Raw genomic sequence first — 13,619 nt, 5'->3', positions numbered from 1 at the left:
ATATTTCATATCGTGTTCTCTCAATTCTTGTACTTATAATTCTTATTTATTGTTCAATTGAGAGTCTGGTGTTCATAGATCAAATACTGTGAACTTATAACTGGTATCAGAGCGGGTAAGGTATAAATCCTATTACGGTAATCTTTACAAATGATCCATATTTTTATAAATATGTCTACCAGTACCATTCATACTCTAGTTATGGCTGGAAAAGGTGTGCCAATATTCGATGGCACAGACTTTGCAACATGGAAATTGAAAGTCCTATGATATTTAGGATCTATTCATGAAGAAGCTGAGCATGTTCTTACAACAGGACCTATTATTCCTGGTTCTATGATAGCTGTTGTTCCTGCCACAGATACTGTTGCTGCTCAACCTGCCTATTTTCGTGAAACACCAAGAGAAAGGTGGACTGAAGCAGAAGCTATCAAGTACAAACTAGATAGCAAAATAAGGAGTACTATTGGGAATGCTGTTACTGTTCCATTCTCAGAAAGATCAGTCATGCCAAGACTGCTAAAGCTATGTGGGATCTGTTGCTTAATGACTATGAAGGAGTCACTGTTGTTAAGACTTAGAAGAAAAAGAATCTGATTAGATGTTATGAAAATTTTGCTGCTCAGCCTAAAGAATCTTTGAGTGATCTTCATTCAAGATTTCAGGTTCTGATAAATGATCTTGAAAGTGTTGGGGTAGAGAAAACACAAGTGTTGTGTCAAAAGTTCATTGAACTGTTACCCTCAAACTTTGAATCTGTGATTACATCTATGGTAATCAGTGAAAAGATAGATAACTATGAGTTAAGTGAATTGTTTGGCATACTGTCAAACTTTGAGAAAACTTAATTAAAGAACAAGATCGATGCTAAGAAAACTGCTAAAGATCCAGAAGCTGCATTGGTGGCTACCACAAAGAAGAATAAGCAATTGTTCTCTAGTTACTCTAGCAAAGTTGAATCTGAAAGTGATGAAACTTCTGATGATGATAGTGAATCTGATGAAGATGAGGAGATCAAAGATTTGGAAGTTCAGATGGCTCTTTTGACTCAAAGGATTGAGCAGAAAAAGTTTGGTTATAAGAAGGGTAAAGGCAAGGGTACTTTTGATCCAAAGAAAGCTAAATGCTTTAAGTGTGGCAAGATAGGACACATAGCTGCTGATTGATGGTCTAAGGGTGAAGGAGGTTCAAATACCAACAAGTCTGTTGACAAAGCAAGAAAGTATAAGCTCAAGTACATGAAGTTAAAGAGTGAAGCAGAAAAATCAAAGAATAAAGAACAGGAAAAGGCTTTGTACACAGAAGCATGGGAAGATGAAGACTCATCATCTGATGAGGAGGAAGATAAGTGTCTTATGACTTTAATTGATGGTAGTTCTAGCAAGTTTGAGAAAGATCTGAAAGCTATTGAGAAGATGGATAAAGACTCTACTTGTAATAAAGTTTCGGCTTATAAGGTACAAAACGTTGTGAACTATCTTGATAATGAAAAAGTAAGAATGTTTCAGTACTTGCTGCTTGACTTTCAATGGTGTTTAGATGATATTGATAGGTTAAGAACACAAATTTTTGATCTTAAAAACACTATCAAAGACAAAGAAGCTGAAATTAAAATCTTGAAAAAATGTGAGGTAGAACTTGACACATATAAAATGGCATACACAGAAGAAACTAAAAGATTAAATACTGAATTAGGAAGATCGATGAAAAGGTCAAAACACTATGAATCAATTTGTAAATCTTGGTGTGTATCTTCCAAAAAGAATTCTGATGCTATTGCCAAACAAATTCCAAATGATGTCAAAGCTATACTAGGTGAAAACTACATATTAGATAATAATGTGAAAGTTGATCCAAGTGTATTCAAACCTGACATTCTACCAAACACATTCGTAAAATTTGATGGTGACAAAAAGATTTTAACCAATGCTTTTGTAAGGTCATTAGATCCAGTTGAACCTTCTGAGACTATAATACTTGAAACCATTAGAGTCTGAACTTTTGAAACCTTCAGACTCTAAGAGTTTAGTCTCTCAAGATAATAGTGTATGTTCTGACCTAGAGTCTGACACCCAAGAGTCAAGTTGCAATAATAACTCTGAATCATCCTCTGAAACTGACACTTGTCCAGATCCAAAATTGTTAACTAAAAGAAAGTCAAAGTCAAAACAAGCTAAGACAATTCAAAAACTCAAAAAGGAAATTTCTAAGCTCAATGAAAAAATCAAGAGCCAAGAAAAACCTTCAGTTAAAAGAACATCTTGTTTTCTTAAGAAAATTATGAAGATATGGAAATCCAAAGTTTGTGAAAATAAAAGTGTCTTACAATCTGTTAAGGACAAGTTGATTTGGATTGGAAATAAGGCTTTTGTTTGGAGAGTGAAGAGCACTCCAACTGAACCTACTGAAAAGTGGGTTCCCCTTAAAAACTAACCATTTTCTTTTGTTTTGTGTCTTGTGTAACAGGGTAACATGTGGTATTTGGATAGTGGTTGCTCAAGACACATGACTGGATGCAAAGAGCATCTTGTAGGGTTTGTTGAAGAAAAAGGTCCTTCTGTAAGATATGGTGATAATTCAGTTGCAAAGACTATTGGTTATGGTACTGTTATAGCTGGAAGTGTTTCATTTAAGAAAGTTGCTTTAGTTGAAGGGTTGAAGCATAATCTGCTAAGTGTAAGCCAAATTGCTGATGAAGATTGTGAAATCAGAATAAGAAAGAAAGCTGGCATTATTTATGATCCTAGAGGAAGACCAACACTTGTAGCCTGGAGATTTCAAAATGTGTATATGCTGGATCTAGATTCTGTTGATGCTGGAATTGAAACATGTCTGTACTCTCAGACTGTCCCTGAACTTAATTGGCTTTGGCACAAAAGGCTTTCTCATCTCAATTTCAAAAACATTAATGAGCTTTCCAAAAAGAAGCTTGTAAGAGGTCTGCCTCAACAGCCTTTTAAGAAAGATAAACCTTGTTCTGCCTGTATTATGGGTAAACAGACCAAAACAAAGTTTTCCTCAAAAACCCTGGCTACTATCAGTGATCCACTTCACATGCTTCACATGGATCTATTTGGTCCAATGAACACTAGTAGTTTGGGTGGGAAAAGATATACTCTAGTGATTGTTGATGAGTATTCTAGATTTACATGGGTTATTTTCTTAACTGCAAAAAATGATGCTCCTGAAGAAATCATCAATTTGATCAAGAGAGAGCAGGTTCAAAACGGTGTTCTTATTAAACAGTTGAGAAGTGATCATGGTACTGAGTTCAAAAATGTTACATTAATTGACTTTTGTGAAGAGTCTGGAATTGGTCAAAATTTCTCTGCTGTTAGAACTCCACAACAAAGTGGAGTTGCTGAAAGAAGAAATAGAACCCTTATTGAAGCAGCCAGAACCATGTTATGTCAATCAAATGTTGCTCTAAGGTTCTGGGCAGAGGCAGTTAATACAGCATGTTATACTCAAAATAGGTCTTTGATTGTGAAAAAACATGGCAAAACTCCCTATGAGTTATACCATAAAAAGGTGCCTACTATTCATTACTTCTATGTATTTGGGTGTAAGTGCTATATTTTAAATTAAAGAGATCAGCTTGAAAAGATGAGGCCAAAATCTGATGAAGGTGTGTTCATGTGATATTCTTCTGTATCTAAAGCTTATAGAGTATATAATCAGAGGAGAATGAAGATTGAAGAATCCATTAATGTTTCTTTTGATGAAAGTTCTATAGAAATGGATCAGTCATCCAGCACTGAACAATCTACACTTGGTGAATTGTCAAATTTAATTTCTGGAAACAGTGTTCAGACTCTGGATTCAGAGTCTGAGTCAGATGAACCTAATTTGTCTGGGTTGAAAAATGATTCTGCAGATAATTCTTATACATAAGAAGTTCCACAAGAAGATGAGTTTGTTGTTATTCAAGAGGGTGATCAGTCATCAAATACCACCTTGGATCCTGCTGTTCCTACTAGAAAATCATCTAGAAATATAGTTCCTCCAAAGCATCTTGAGGATTATGTTGTGGATCCTACATGTTTGCCTAAACCTAGTTCTTCTTCTCAGACACCTGTGTCTGATTTTGCTATAGCAAATTACTGCTTCTTTTCTTGTTTTCTTTCACTAATTGAGCCCAAAGAAGTATATGAAGCATTGACTGACAATGATTGGGTTGAGGCTATGACTGAAGAATTGACAGAATTTGAAAGGAATGATGTTTGGGAATTGGTTCCAAAGCCTGATGATAAAACTGCTATAGGCACAAAATGGGTTTTTAGAAACAAGGTTGATAAAGATGGTATTGTAATCAGAAATAAAGCAAGGTTAGTTGCTCAAGGGTATAGACAAGAAGAAAGAATAGACTATGATGAGACTTTTGCTCATGTTGCTAGAATTGAAGCTATTAGACTGTTTCTGGCATATGCTGCACACAAAGATTTCAAGGTGTTTCAAATGGATGTGAAGAGTGCTTTCCTGAATGGTAAATTGCAAGAAAGGGTGTATGTGAAACAACCTCCTGGTTTTGTAAGTAAGAAATTTCCTAAGCATGTTTACAGATTGAAGAAAGCATTGTATGGTCTGAAGCAAGCTCCCAGAGCCCTGTATGATACCTTGTCAACATTTCTTCTAGAAAAGAATTTTTCCAGAGGAGCCATTGATAAGACTTTATTTATCAAAAATGACAAAGGTGATGTGTTACTTGTTCAAATTTATGTTGATGACATTATTTTTGGGTTTACTAATCCACACTTGAGAAAATGGTTTTCTGACATTATGTTTGAAGAGTATAGAATGAGCAATTTATGTACTTTAAACTATTTTCTTGGGTTGCAAATTAAACAGAGTTCTGAAGGCATATTTATTAACCAAAGTAACTACATTTCTGATATGTTAACTAAATTTGGTTTTAAAAATTGTTCTACTTTAAGAACTCCAATGAGTGTTTCTGAAAAGGTTGGTAAAGATGAATCTGGAAAACTCACTTGTCAATCAACCTATAGAGGTATGATTGGATCTTTGCTATACTTAACTGCTAGTAGACCTGATATAATGTTTGCTACATGTCTTTGTGCACGTTACCAATCAGATCCTAGGGAGTCTCATTATAAAGCTGTGAAAAGAATTTTTCGGTACTTAAAAGGTACCCCTAACTTGGGTCTTTGATACTCCAAAGACTCAGGGTTTGATCTAATTAGTTACACATATGCACACTACGCAGGTTGCAAATTAGACAGAAAAAGCACTTCTGGTGGATGTCAATTGCTAGGTGGAAAGTTGGTCAGCTGGACTAGTAAAAAGCAAAACTCTGTGGCCACTTCCACAGCAGAAGCTGAATATGTTGCTGCAGGAAGTTGTTGTGCTCAGTTACTTTGGATGCAACATCAACTTTTGGATTTTGGGTTATCATTGACCAAAACTCCAATAATGTGTGATAATGAAAGTGCAATTGCTATTACTGAGAATCCAGTGTTTCACTCCAGAACCAAGCGTATTGAAATCAGGCATCATTTTATAAGAGATTGTGTTGAGAAGGGCAAAGTGTTTTTAAAGCATATTGGTACTAAAGATCAATTGGCAGATATTTTCACTAAAGCACTTCCTGAAGAAAGGCATTTTTATCTTCTTGGGCAACTTGGAATGTTAAATCCATCAACTGAAATGTTGTCCAGTGATGATACTCTCTAAACTGTTGTTGTAAAAAAAAAATAAAAAAAAAAAAAATTAAAATAAAAAATTAAAATTAGAGTCTGGATTACGTCATATTCAGAGTCTGGGTGACATCATGTTATTCAGAGTCTGGAAAGATTTACTCTACTGGTGCAAGTTTGTGAAATATTTGTTTCCTTATTTGGTTTTTACTTACGTTTGTCTAAAGTGAAAAGGGTTATTTTTAAAGGGTGTAAAAGGTAACTTCTTTTGGAGGTTAAAAGTAACTTTTTGAAATTGTGTCAGGAGTATTTAATCCCTCCTCTTCTTCAAATCAATATCAAATTATAAAACCCTAATCCCTCTTTTCGATCATCATCTTCAAAAATTCCCTCAATCTTCAAAATTCTCTCTTTCTTAAAGCTAAATGGCAAGATCAAAGTTCATTCCATTCGTTCTTGTACCCACTGCTAACATGGTTCGAGCTACAGAAATAAAAGAAAACAAGGATGTGATGGTTTCGGCTAACAACAGAGTTGCATGTGATTCTATTCCTGAAAACTTTGCTAACGAAGGATATGAAGAGTTGGTTCAGTTCATGCGAAATCATCCTCTGAATGATGCTTTCTTTAAAACAACGACTATGTTTCCAGAGTTGTTAGGTGAATCCTGGTATACTTGTGTTGGAAACAGGGAAGCTCGAACAATCACTGGCACTTATCGCAATGGTAACAATACTTTAGTTCTTACTGAAAATCATTTAAGATTGGCTTTGAATCTTCCTATGCGAGATGATTTAGTTAGAATCGTATCAAGGTCTGCTGTGAGGTCTTATTTTACTTTGGTTGGTCAACCTTTGACTGACTCATCTGTTAACATAAGTATGTTTTCACCCAGGTGGATGTTTGTGTTGTCTAATGTACTTAGAAGCTTGAGTTTTAAGTGTGGGAGCTTGACTGAGATTAATGATTTTGAGGCTTATTTGTTTCATGCTATAGTAACAGGAAGAAATATTGATTTTGCTCGTTTGTACTTTAATGAATTGTTGGTTCTTACTGAAAAGACTCCTAGGGATCATAATGTGCCATTTACCAGGATTTTGAGTCTTATGATTGAACAAGCCATGACTACAGCTTTATATGATGGGCTTAAGGTGTTTCGTGTGTATGAGTATACAGCTTTTCCAGAGTGTAGTACACGAATGTTTCACAGGCATATTGTCAATGATGAAGAAGTTGCTCTCACACCAGCTATGATGCAATGGGTCAATATTGGCCATGATGACCAACCTATAGTTCCTGAGCAATCAGGATCTGCTGTAAAGACCCGGCCTTATCCACCTGGACGAAGTCTTCAACATATGGTCCCATTGCGAGGTACTGAACTATATATGCCTTGAACGACTCAATGTAATATTTTTAATGTGAGTAAATGCACAGCGGAAGATTTCTTTCATACCTGAGAATAAACATGCTTAAAAGTGTCAACCAAAAAGTTGGTGAGTTCATAGGTTTATCATGATAATCATTTCAATATATTAATAGACCACAAGATTTTCGTTATCATAAACATAATACACTCGCAAGTGTATGTAAAGCATTCTAAGTGGTTGAGCACTTGGTAACCATACTTAACATTTAATCAACGTCGCATATTTCCTTTATTATGAAATCTCCCTACACTGTACCAAGTGTAGTAACGAAACGAAGTACTGTGCAACCGTTGAATACTGGTCATCCAGTCCGGTTGGGGTTGTCAGGCCCGATAGATCTATCAACAGGATTCGCGTTTACAATACCCATGTAAATAGTAGTTACCAAGCTACAAGGAAGTATGCCAGTCGTACAACTCAACGTAGAATGTATTTTAAGTACTTGTGTCTATTTCGTAAACATTTATAAAAGCAGCGCATGTATTTTCAGCCCAAAAATATATATTGCAAAAGCAATTAAAAAGGGAGCAAATGAAACTCACCATACTGTATTTTGTAGTAAAAATACATATGACGACATTGAACAAGTGTAAGGTTGGCCTCGGATTCACGAACCTATATATATGTATATATATATATATATACCTATATCATTTGTATATATATATATATATATATATATATATATATATATATATATATATTAACACATTGTAATCGAATATATTTATTTATTATAGTTGTTATCTTAGTACATTATATGTTTCACTACTAATTTAAATATATCTATTTTACGTACTCTAAATAAATAATTTATAGAATATAATTTTGTTAAATATGTACTCATATAACTAGCTTTTATTGTAATAATAATGATAATAATTTTGATAATAATAATAATATAGTTTTAATAATAATAATAATAATAATAATAATATAGTTTTAATAATAATAATAATGATTCTAGTAGTAACAATGTTAAAAATAAAAATTTTACTGTTAAAACTAATAATAAAGGTATTGTTAATACTAATAATAATACTAATAATACTTTTAATTATTATAATAAAAATGATAAGTTTTCTAGTAATGGTAGTAATAATAATAATAATACTAATAACCATAAAAATGATACTAATACTAATATTTAAGGGAGATAATAATAAATTTTATTATTTTCAAACTACTGATAATAATAACAATAACATTTCTAATTATGTTAATAATAATAATAGTTATATTTAGTAACAACCATACTAATGATACTTGTACTTATTCTAATAAACATATTACTAGTTTTAATAATAATAACAACTAACAATAACAATAATAATTAATACTAATAATAATAATAATACAAATATTAATAATAGTAATTATAAAGGGTTTCAACCTTTGATGAGAAGTCCAAAGAGAAAACGCCGTCGCCGGGACTCGAACCCACAACCCTCTGCTACCCCGCAAACATAACTAACCACTCAACCACTTAATTTTTCTGGATTAAACTCCTTTTAAATTCCTTATGACCCGTATAACTTATCCGTGTATTTATTCATCTTCTACCTCCTCGCTTAGTCGACCAGTGGACTCAATCAGAATCAAAATAACGAATCAAGACTTATATTAAGACTGGAAACTTAATTATAAATGACCTGTAATGCAATCCTTTTGTTCATTTAATCAAAATAAAACTAAAACTAAAAGGTCTGCTGTTCGTAAAACAAAGAAACAACTCAAACCTTGATTTTAAATTTCGAGTTGTTTTAGATTATGAAATATACATGAAAGTGGTTGTAAATCCTTCGCAGAAACTTTATGAGTCCTTAATTGAAACAGAATCAACAAAACAAACCTGAATTTCATGAAGAATGAAACTGTTGACTTTTTAAAATAAAATTTGACTCTTTAAATTCGTGATCAAAGGAAGGATTTGGAGTACGAAATTTTGCAGGAAGATTAAATAAGATATTCCTAACAACACTGCTATTTTAGATTTTGAAGTTTAAAACAAATTCGATCAATTAAAAAAAATTTGGCACGAACAGGGGTCATGACCTGGTACCTTTCGGTTCTTGGTTCAATTCGATCCCAATTGAAGTGGATAAATGCACGTACTAGTTATAATTGATGTTAGGTAATTATATTAATTAATTAACACCAAAACTGATCAATTATTTAATGGAGATGGTACCATTTTCCCCATCAGACAATAACAAGAACAGAATAATTAGATAAATACAAAATATAATCGAATCTGTTAAATCTCTGATTTGTACGATTTAAAACGATTTTTGTTTGTTTATCTGACTAATTGGTGATAATTTGTACTGGTTTACATTTATATAATAAATTAGGGACACCTTGATTAAGATAGGAAAGTGAATACATGTATTATCTATATTTACATGTATATACGATATTTTTATGTATGTATAGATATCTGTATTTTGTTTTGGTATATATATTTATGTAAACCTGAATATATATCAGTAATTATTTATCTGCCTTTATATCTTTATTAGTATTTCTTTTATATATATATATATATATATATATATATATAAATATATATAAAAGTTATGATTAATCTTTTAATAAATATAATAATAATATCTTTAATATTTTTATCTAATAGTAATACGAGTATAATGACAATATTATTACTAATGATAATAGTAATAATTATTATGAACTATATAACTATAATGTCATTAATAAAAATGATACTAATTATTCTAATATTATTGATAATAGTAATAATATTAATAATAATAATTTATCAATTTATATATATCAAATTTCCATATTCACATAATATATATATATATATATATATATATATATATATATATATATATATATATATATATATATATATATATATATATATATATATATATATATATTCTATATAATAATATCAATGATACAACTATTTTTATTATTATTAATATTATTAATATTAATAATGATAATATTATTAATACAATATTTATACCTAAACCTATATTTAATATGTTACAATTTATTAATTATATTATGTTTATCAATTATATAATATATTAAATCCTCATTATTTATATTTTACATTATATATAATATTACTTATGTATAGAATTCGTATATATATATTCACATTTTTTTTACACACTATTGTTCGTGAATCGTCGGGAACCGTCGAAGGTCAATTGAATATATAAACATAGTTTCAAAATTTTCGAGACTCAACATTACAGACTTTGCTTATCGTATCGAAATCATATGAAGAATAAGTTTAAATTTGGTCGGAAATTTTCGGGTCGTCACAGTACCTACCCGTTAAAGAAATTTCGTCCCGAAATTTGAGTGAGGTCGTCATGACTAACAATAGAATTGTTTTCGTGACGATTATGAGTTGATAAATAGAGTTTTATCATTATTATGGATTAATACAGATAAAACGATTCGATGATGTAAAGCGTACGAGTGAAGCTGTCACAAAAGATAGAGATTTAACTTTTGACGTATTCACAGTGGATTTCCGGTATTCAAGGGATTTAAAGAAAATCTTCGAAATCTATATGAGATTTGATTCTTCGGTAGTTAAGGAAATTAGGATCTCTGTAATCAAATGCGAAAATCTGCCTTGATTTCTTTGTCTGGTGTTTCCATTATAAATTAAATTCCCCCGTTCCATTATTTTCATCATTCCTATACTTTCTTTCTTAGTTCATACATCCAAACGATTGTGAAAATGCTTAATCCAGTTCTGATCCTTGTCCTCATCCTTACTATCGCAACAATCATTCTCCTTTTCCAACTTCCACCAGAGGAATCTGCTTTCTTCTACTTTGCCCTTGGGGTTATAGTATTTTTAATTCTCCCGTGTCTTTATGTTGCGATAAACATTGATATACACGGTTTATAATTCCTGTGTTTGTGATCGGCTTTATATTTTCCTTTATTTTTCGGAGCTTCATGCTCTTGTTTTCTCTTTCCGACTCCAAGTCAATTTAATAACAGTCCAGAATTCGTAGATATAGAGTTTTGAATGATTATAATGTTCTAAGCAGGGTGGAACGTGATAGCACGATTTGATTTTCAAATTTATCAAAATTACAGAAGATAGAACTATCAAAAATACATTTTCTTGATATGTTCAGAAGTTAAGTAGAATGAAAGAGTTATGTAACATGGCACATGATGAGGATATAATCTGTGAATCATCATGTTTCATTAGAAACTCAGCATGACTTACTGTAATATAATCACGTTGGCCAAGTGTCATTATATTATACTAACTCATGCTTCAATTCCTACATTTCTCCACAATTCATTCATAATTTATACTTAGATTTTACAGAAGTTTCCAGTATAATGGAATATAGAAAACACGAAAAGGTAGATAATTTCGGACAAGAATATTTATGAAAATATCCTCAGAAATATCGAAGATATTTATGATGATATTTTGGGATTTCTAAGTTCGAAGGTTTATGTAGAAAAGTTTTCCGCAAGATTTTAACATGACTTCGGAACAAGATATTCTCTAAAGATTTCGGCGGATCCAGAATTACCTGGATTCTTTGAATGTAGGGTTTGGTCCTTGTATTTGTCCTTGGTCTCCTTCATGATTAGTTCAATCCATTTTTCAGTACCAAATTTTCTATAGAGCGTTCCCAACACTCCATTTTTTATCATCAGACTCTTGGCTATCCAGGCCATCTACAATTTTACTGTTTTGTCTGCATTTAATGCAGCCATATCTGAATTGTCGGTTATCAATCCGAGGTGATTTCAGAAGAATTGTGTTTTTAGATGATTAAACGCTGATGGTAATATGGTGGAATATAAGAGGTTCCCCGGTAACAACGAAAGAGCACGCGTATATATCAGGGTTATGATAAGGTTGTTGATGTTAAAGCTAAGGGGTATAAAATACTATTAAATTTTAGCAGGAAATACTATTAAATACGATACAATTTTACACAAGATATTTATTTATTTATAGAATGGATATACTTAAACCTTGCTACAACACTTATAGGCAGTGTACCTAATCGTACAGTAGTGTAGTTTTTAGTAAGTCCGGTTCGTTCCACAGGGAAAATCTTTAAACAAAGCTTAACGCTATATTAGTTTACTTTTATAAAAATACAAATATATATATAAGTAATATTATTATTATAAAGGGGGGTTTTTACCGTTTAATGACCGGTTTGTCGATTTTAAAACTTTAGTCGCAGTTAAAACAAAATGTAAAATATTAAATAAATAAAAGACTTAATTTAAAGCGTAAAGTAAATAACGATAATGAAATTGCGAATAATAAAAGTACGATAATTAAAAGTGCAATAAAATACAATAACAATAAATAAAAATGCGATAATTAGAAGTACAATTAAATATAAAATAAAGGAAATTAAATATGAAATAAAAGAATTATGCTTATTTAAACTTCCGTAATCATGATGTTTGACGTGTTGATTTTAGTTTTATGCCCATGGGTTAATTGTTCTTTGTCCTGGATTATTTAATATGTCCATACGGATTTGTCCATAATAGTCCATCAGTCATAAATATAAAGAGCGAAAGCCTTCGTCAAATTATTCTTATTCCCGAAGTTAAATATTCCAACTAATTGGGGATTCAAATTGTAACAAGGTTTTAATAATTTGTTTAATGAATACACCAGGTTATCGACTGCGTGTAAACCAAGGTTTTACTACTTTGTTAACAATTACACCGATTACCCTTGAATGTAATTCACCCCTGTTTCAACAAGTCTATTAACTATTAATCCAGTTTCGTGTCCGGTAAAATGAATAATTATTGGTATTTATAAATATCCCGCCCACCGTACCCAGTCAAGCGTATGTGGTTATATATAAATACGTCGAATTATAAGTTTGTATATTAAATTAACAAGGTATTGTTTAGTTAATATAAAACCCATTAATAGCCCATAGTCTAATTTTCACAAGTGTCGTTCTTTTATCCAAACCCCAATTATGGTACAAAGCCCAATTACCCAATTTTAGTAATTAGCCCAACATCATGATTACTTCGGATTAAATAAGCATAATAATAACTTAGCTACGAGACATTAATGTAAAAATGTTGAACATAACTTACAATGATTAAAAATAGCGTAGCGTTACACGGACAGAATTTCGACTTACATCCTTACAACATTCGCTAACATACCCTTATTATTAGAATTATAATTAAAATTAAAATTAAAATATAAATATAAATATATTTACGTATACATATATAGAGAGAGATTGAATTATTGATGGTTTTTGCGATCAAACTGCGTTTGCTTTTATAGGGAATTGAGTCCAGGGGAACTCCGCGACTCGCGGCATTTTTTGCCTTCAAACTCCGCGAGTCACGGAGTTTGAAATTCCAGCTCACCAGCTTTGGCTTCTTTCTTGCCGACGATTTTAAATATTAATATAATATATATATAATTTTTAAGAATTATTTATATATTATATTATATTCATGTGCATAGTTGACTTGTAATTTTTAGTCCGTTGCGTCGAGCGTT

The sequence above is a fragment of the Rutidosis leptorrhynchoides genome, chromosome 5, assembly GCF_046630445.1.
Source record: "Rutidosis leptorrhynchoides isolate AG116_Rl617_1_P2 chromosome 5, CSIRO_AGI_Rlap_v1, whole genome shotgun sequence".
NCBI lineage: Eukaryota > Viridiplantae > Streptophyta > Magnoliopsida > Asterales > Asteraceae > Rutidosis > Rutidosis leptorrhynchoides.
This window is presented reverse-complemented; position numbering follows the sequence as displayed.